Consider the following 8,149-nt stretch of genomic DNA (forward strand, 5'->3'; position numbering starts at 1 on the left):
TCTACTGTGATGGGATAAAAAGATCACAGGCAGTTCAGTCACGTTGTTGTTGGGAGATCTTGACCATTTTGCCTCCTTCAGCCTCCCTGTACAACCTTGTACTTGGGAAATGCCTAAACTCCACTGCATCACTCCTCATCCATGCAGTGTGGGTACCTTACCACGGTCAACTGACCATGCTGTGTGGGGCACCACTCACTACCAGTTACAGCTCAACGTTCCCACAATGGCAAATCTGTAGTAGTGAAGCCTGGGAGCAATTACTCATATCTAATTTCTGATGCTGAATGGAGATGGAAGAACCTGGTGATACTCAGTGTTCAGCACAAATACTTAGTGGCACCAAAGCCATAGCACTGATGGGAAGTCTTCCCCCCATTTCCATCCAAGTGTTGGTACAAGAAATGCTTGTATTAACACTGTGTTACAGCTTTATCAATACTAGCAGAAAGGAATCAGAGGGAATGGTGGGTAGTCAGTTACAGAAATGGTGGTACTTAACCATGCTGTCCAGTGAGTTCCAGGATAAGACTGCCTTGGAGATGTTTTTAAGATGATAACAAAAGGAAGTTATAAGATTATTCTCAATTATTCTCTTATGTTGTGAAGTTATAATATACACATTAAACCCCATGAGAAGATCGGAACCCCATGAACAGAACGGAACAGTCCTGTTGGAAGGAACCTTCAAAGATCATCAGTACAACTGCCTGCCCACTTCAGTGCTAACCTAACGTTAAAGCATATTAATGAGGACATTGTCCAAATATAATCTTTTTCCTGAGTCTAGATGAAAGTAGGCTGTGGAGAGATTAAATTTATGGATAATCTGGGGACAGACAGGTATGTTCAGGAATTCAATTGAAGGTTTTTCACTAAGTGTCAAGACTATGGACTGAAAAGATGACACTTTAAAAAAACATCCAACCCAGGTTGGATGTTTAAAAAACATCTTTTAAAAAAAACATCTTTAAAAAAAATCCAACCCAGGTCTGCAAAGGATCAGGTTTCCTGAAGGCATTGCTAAGGTTGAAAGCTCGCAAAGTGACTTATGGAATTTTGTTTTCAAAGTCGCAGTGATTCAGCCATGGAAGTTTTCTGAAGCCATCACATGAGATTACTTCTTTGCTTTAAACTACCTAGAAAGACAAATAGAAATTAAAATTAAAAAGAGAGAGAGAGAGAGATTTCCAAAGAACTGCCACTGTTAAGTCACAGGTTACAAGGTGATGTACAGCATTATAAAAAGGGGAGATTGTTCATTTTGGTAATTTTCTTCTAATAAACCATAATATACATACAAATCTGATATCTACAAAGAAATTGTACACCTGCATCTTCAGTTAGCATTGCTTTGTATTTGTGATTCTTTCATTTTGAAAAACTTCATAGCATCACAGTTTTCTTCCTTTTCTCAAGTGTGCATGAACTTAATTGCTTCTATGGCCTTGAAAGAGAGAAATGCATACGGGTGAAATGGGTTAGAGAAATCAGACCAGAGACAATTTCAGTGCCGCAGGCCTCGGGAAGTATTTCCTATTTGAATTATGAACAATATAATTTTAAGCATTATCACAAAACAATGTCAGTTCTGACTATAAACACCATCTGTCATTTCAGTATCTGAATTACTGTGTTGGCACATGGTCATACCAAAACAGTGTTGTGCTTTTTTTAGGACTAGACTGTGATCACCAGTCCCTCTTATTTCTAAGACTGCATGCCTTTTTCAGGGTGACTAATGCCCAGCTCACTGAACAATTCCTAGAGGCAAAAGAATCCCAGCACATAGTCACTGGTATAATTTTCCACTTGAAAATAACTGACGGTTTGGTCTTTGCACCTGTCTGGCCTTGGCTTCTCACTAATTATTCCTCTCTTCCATGCCACTGCCAAGTCGGTTGCACTTTGTCACCCATCACAAGGTGTCCAAACTGTTGCATCCTGCCAGCTGGCTTTTCCACTTCTCAGTTCTTACACTTCTACAGCTTCCATAAAAGGCTTTATGCAGTTTTTATTTATTTTAATTAATTTTATTTTAAGAATTCTGCTAGTGTTATCATCATAGCAAATGGCTATCTCCAGTTTTGTGACTTTGTGTCAGGTGAGTGTTTGGCTTTCTGTAACAATCAAGTTACTCTGTGATCTGTATAGGCATCCACGCTTCCCCTGCGTCATGGGGGTTACTAATCCCAACAGCTTCTCAAGGTTCCTTCCAGGCTTATACTTTGCATAGTGATTTCATCCTTCACCATTCACGAAGCTGAAGAAAGCAATGATCATCATCATCATTACTCTTTTGTACTTCTTCACATGTGGTGTTAGCCATCATAACACCTCAGTACCTTCAAAAGACACTTTTTCCTCCTCGTGATGTCCAGCTCAGACCTCTTTTGCTTTGCAAGGGCTTCACCAGGTGGGTACTGAATGCTGCTGGCTCTGTCAGGGAAGAATACATTCTTTGGCCTCAGTTCTCTTTGGGGTTGGGAGAAGGGAATTAAAAACACCAGATGAGCATCATTCTCCCCCTCCCCAAAGTACAAGAGCTCTGCTCATCTTCCAGGTCACTAGGGGAAAAGGAAAAGAGAATGAATCCAGTCCTAAAGAATCAAGCAAAGCTCCAGAAAGGAAGCTAGCTATTTCAAAAAGAGGTGTGATTGCTCAGATAAATTAACTTTTATTAAGGGTTATTAACATGTGTTAATGCGTGTTAGACCATTACCCACCTTGCCATCCTGAGAATAACAAATGCCTAAAAGGAAATCTAGGAAAAAAGACCAAAAAGTCTGGGGCTTTCCAGATCCCTGAGAATATTAATACCTTTTGTTTTAAGAATAAGCAAATATCAGATAAGAGGAACAGTGTAAAGAGATTAAATAGGTAGCACTTCTTTCTGTAATGGAAAGAAGGATGGCAAACCTAGCATTAACCTGAGTTAGGTTCTCTCATAATGGTGTGGTAGTCAGAGGAATTCATGTGGATTTCATTATTATGGGAGACTGCATGAGAACCTGCAAAATAATAACACAACTAAGAGCAGCACCTAGGGTTACAGAAACAAAAATTAAAATAAGCATGAATTTCTAATTCAGGACATAAAGTAACATCTAAATCACTGCAACTGTGAAATATCTGTTTAGTGAGTAAACTCCAAATTTTTCTTCAGACTTTTTTGTTCCTTTCTCACATGTTGGTTGTTGTGAAAGGGGGGATAGGGGGTTACAGCATCTGATAATCTCATCCAGTTTAATAATCTATGTGTACCTCTTGATTGAATTTGGATCTGTTCATTTTTCGTATTTGTGTGTCATTCTGAAAGAAAAATCAAAAATGTTAATACCTCGGTGGTTTAGGGCAGGCTATTACAAGTATCTGATTCTGGTGGTAGAACTCAAAAACTCAAACACTATCCAATCTGTATGTGCTGGGGAGAAAGGGAAACAGATCTGTCATCGTTTTTATTAGTACAAAAATGGAACAGGGCTGGGGACTCTCTCTTGTGAGAGATGGGATGTTGCAGCCCAAGGAGACAGCACAAATATTCATGGATTTAGCCTCCATTACCACTGTGCAGAGTGCCACAGCCGGTTCTTATGCTTGTGAATCTTTCTGCACCTCACTCTGCCTACATCCACCCTAGCTAATGTTTGCCTGGCTATATTGCCCAAAGCCAAGGGTATCATTTTTAATGGACGTGTTTCCTAAGCCTCACCTCTCCCTTCAGAAGTACATACAGGCAGTACATTTACTGAACAAAATCTAGGCAAAACTCCTTCAGAATAAAAGAAGCCTGGTTTATTGATAAAACCATCTTCAGATAGGCTTTGAAGTATATGAAAGCAGGGACCTTCTTTCAGTCTATTTATACTCAACTGTAGAAGCTATAGAATGGCAAAAATATCAGATCACCCATGCCAGAATCTAAATACTAATACTAAATACTAAAAAGACTAACTTCTAAATACATCTAGCCACTATTGACACTACTGCAGCAGGACCCAGAAGACTTATCATAAATGGCCGTCAGTTTGTTTGGTGCTGTATGAGCACAAAGAAAAAAGGGTTTCCTGCTCCATGTGAATGCAAGTAAATCTCAGTGTTGGCGGTAGCTTGAAGTGGGCCTAAATTTGCTTGAAGAAGTGAGGAATAGGCAAAGGAGCCTGACACCTGCCAAGTGGGGGACAAGGGGATATCCTGCATCTGGCAGGAGCACGATACCTTGTGTAGGACGTTAAAAGAGCAGTGAGCCTTACAGGATGTGGTAAGGCAACATCTGCTCTGAGCTGCTCCTCAGGCTGCTACAGGGCATTTCAGAGAAGCCAACCTGCTGCCCAAAGGCACAGCTGGCACCAGGTTCGGCTCTGTTGCTTCTCAGGGAAGGGCACCAGCCGGGCAGTGAGCAATAGGGATGGGGCCCCACAATGGCCAGGGAGTTCGGTGGTGCAGCCTGCACAGAGCATGTGGAGGGATTTATTTTCTGCATGATGATGTTCCAGCCTTGCTCCACAATATCATTTGTGGTTTTACTCTGAGTAGTACTTTGGATCAGTGAGGACGAAACATCTGCTCTTGTTGCTGCAAAATGTAAAGGTGTTTTTGCAGTCAAGAATGTGCTTATTAACAGCTTACAAAGTCCTTATCAGGACTAGCCCAGAAGGCCATGCAGCTTTGCAGAAGCTTCTTCTTACAACAGCCCCTGTTAGAAATCCTTTGAAAGCAGCAGCTAAAGAGATTCCCTTGCAGAGAGGGTGAGGATTGTTTTTAAAGTTTTATCATGCTTTACCCTGACAAACCCTGCTAGATGATAGCAGTAACACAGCATTTTGCATACACTGGTCCTCCCAGGATACTGCTGGCACCAGGAGTGTGCAGTGGTGAGGGCTTTGGCAGGGAATTCACTGCAGTTCACTGCAAAAACAGGAAAATTAGCAAAGTTACAGCCCAAGAGACAGGGAAGTAAAGCTGAACTCAAAGGTTGGGATTTTAGTTACAATATTTAAGAATGTGTTAGTACAAGGAAAACTGAAGGCAACACTGTGTGCAGAAGTCCTCCTGATGTCAGCAGCACTGAGCAAGATGATAACAGCAGTGGAAACACCAGGGGAAACAGCATTTTTTCTTCTTGATACTTAAAAATATAGGGTGAGAAAACCACCTTAACCCCTAAATGTTTACCTGTCCTCAAGCTGTCTCACATACCTGAGCCCAGTATGAGCTGTGCAGTGTGCAGCTCCTTGTTCCTAGCTGAATGCATATACTTGACATTAGATTTAGAACCATAGAATTGTTTGAGTTGGAAGGGACCCTTAAAGGTCATCTGGTCCAACTCCCCTGCAATGAACAGGGACACCTACAGCTAGATCAGGCTGCTCAGCATCCCCTCCAGCCTGACCTTGGATGTCTCCAGGGATGGGGCATCCACCACATCTCTGGGCAACCTGTTCCAATGCCTCACCACCTTTATCATTAAAAACTTTTTTCTTATGCTCAGTCTAAATCTCCCCTCTTTTAGTTTGAAACCACTTCCATTTGTCCTATCACAGCAGACTCTCCTAAAGGGTCTGTCCCCTTCCTTCTTATAACCCCTCTTTAGATACTGAAAGGACCTCCCTTTTGACATTTAAAACAATGACCTGTGCATCATCTGCGTGTAGCATGAAAGCTGAAGGAACCTATGTGGATAAGCTGAGTGTAGCTGGTGAAGTGCAGGACTTTAGTCAGACATAATGCAAGAACGGTGTCAGCTGGCTGAGTTCTCAAGCAGCTGGAGCTCCAGCAGTTCTAACAACAGGGAAGTCTGATCCAAAGCATACCTTCGTCATAGCTGCTGTGTATTCAGCATGCCTCCCTTCCTGTCATTGTGTACATTGAATTGCCGGCATACAGAACAGTACAAAATTCTGACTGAACTCATTCATGCATTCCAGGCAGTTTTCTTAAACTTAGTAGGCAGAACTTTATGAGAACTTCATGAGTGCGTGAATTTTCAGTTTGATTTCAGATAATGTATGTGGACACTTCCTAATAGTTATGGGACACTTCCCAGAGATGGCAAAACTAGAGTTGAGCGAAAAAAAAAACAAACCTACCCAGGGAGGTGGAAGTGCTGAGGAATTTAGCTCAGGTCACGGGAGTTTGCATGGAACTCCTTGGGTGCAGATTATCAATCCAACTGCCACAGGTATCTGAAAGAATAATGAAACATTTCAGTGGGAAATAAGTTAAATTAGAGTCTATTGCATATATTTTAGATTTCCACAATCAGCTGGATCTTTAACTTAAAAGTTTATACCTTTTAGTGGAAAAATTAATTTCTCTTTCACAAGTTCCACTTAGATTTTGTTGCTAATAAAGCCAAGGATGTAAATACTATTAAGTACAAAACAGCCTGCTGCATAATTGTTTCTACGCAATTACAGATTATATCGAGCCATTCATTGAGCAGAAACAGTTTTTTCCAAGACACCAGCTCCCTGTACCTTGAAATTTTATTAGTCTAAGAATTTCATGCACCATATGTTGTAATAGGAGACTAACTGCAATTGAACAAACAACTTTCTGATATATAAGTGAATGATAACCTGATTTTAAATGTGTTTATCTAATGAGATAGTAACTGTAATTTACAGCACATATAAAAACTCCCACTGTTACTCCTGGTGCACCTTTTGGCTAAAAAGGGTGATGCGCTGAGATATGCTAATGAACATCGTCTTGGTTTTTACCAAGTCAGTAATAAAATTTGCATTCGATATTGTGCACAGTAAACTGGGTTATTAGCCTTGAAAATGAGTCTCATAAAATTTAAATATAGGCTTAAATCATATTAACTGTCCTGTAGGTTTTCTGAGAGGCTTTAAACCATTGTGCTCTCATTCTATAGCGCTGAGAATGCAGATGTCATTTTGCCTTCAGGGGTGCCCAAAATGTGAACATATCAGAGCCTGCAGGATGAGCACAGATCAGCCCATTGCTCCCCAGCACCCGGGGAATGAGAGGCCTGCGGAAACCACAGTGGTAAGAGAAAGGAAAAGAGGAGAAGGAGATGATCTGGGCGCAGAGCCCCTGTTCAGCAGCAGAGAGGCGCCTGCTTCTGCCCGACACTGAGTATTCCCGCACACATCAAAGTTAGGGCTTAAGTGCTTTAAAACACAGTGCAAAGCTCCATCTGTTTTGAGAATGTGGTGGTAAAATTATTAATCATTAGGATTTGAGAGGCCTGGGTAAGAGATTTATCGTGACTGAAGAACTGTTCTCTGCCAAGTGATTGCAGAGACCCAACAGATCTGCAGAGAAAAAAAAACATTACACAATACCATGCAATGCTGTATATCCATCAGGGGGAAATTACAATTCCCAAACTGGACACAGTCAACAGGTATACTGTGGCCAAAAGAAATAAATACTCTTTGCGTATCTGTGCAAGGTCTTCTGTTATGACACAAATGCAACAGTGATAAAATTACAGCCTAGTGACAAATACTTTTACGAAATCCCAACTCTTCTTAGTGATCACAGGTAGAGTGTCTGGGCACTGCGCAAGGCATTGTGCAAACTGCTCCAAAGCACAGTACCTGGACTGGATACAGGGCTGTAGCATGGAAGTCTATAAACTTCTCCAGCAATGAATGCAAGTAGCTGACATTAAATTTACTTTAGTAAGGTGTAATTTAATATTTGTATACAATATTGTTTTAGACCACCAGCAAAGTGCATGTGGACAGCAAACAGCAGCAGCCTTGTGTCAGAGCACAGTGACCACCTGCTCGAGCAGACACGAGGTCCGTCTCATCTCCTCTCCTTTCTGTGGCACTTACTGGTCCTGGCTGCACTGGAAAAGTGATGGGCAGAGGTAAGGGGCAGAGACTGCTGCCTCCAGGGTCATTCTCACCCTGACACTGGGAAATAAGAGGTTGCCTTAAGGTCTGAAGTATGAGACTGAATATCCCAACCACTCTGCCCTTGGCGTTGATTATTAATAGCTCTGGATATATCTTATAGCCTTACTATCACCAACCCTTTTTTATTTTAATGCAGCCAATACCACACTTTTACACAAACAGCAGCACACTTCTCTCCCTTCTGCTCCACACTGAACAAACTCTGTACGGTAACATCAGGACCCTGTGACGCATTACTGTGCTAGGCT

The 8,149-nt window shown here is 41.5% G+C and overlaps 1 long non-coding RNA gene across 1 annotated transcript; it reads right to left on the reverse strand.

Moving 5' to 3' along the window:
* Positions 2,056–6,181, reverse strand: LOC110397130. Its single transcript, XR_002437560.1, has 5 exons — positions 6,090–6,181; positions 4,784–4,908; positions 3,265–3,312; positions 2,346–2,439; positions 2,056–2,263 (listed from the first exon to the last, which is right to left on the reverse strand). It is a non-coding gene; the product is annotated as an uncharacterized LOC110397130 (long non-coding RNA).

This window comes from Numida meleagris, chromosome 3 (genome assembly GCF_002078875.1).
Source record: "Numida meleagris isolate 19003 breed g44 Domestic line chromosome 3, NumMel1.0, whole genome shotgun sequence".
Lineage (NCBI taxonomy): Eukaryota > Metazoa > Chordata > Aves > Galliformes > Numididae > Numida > Numida meleagris.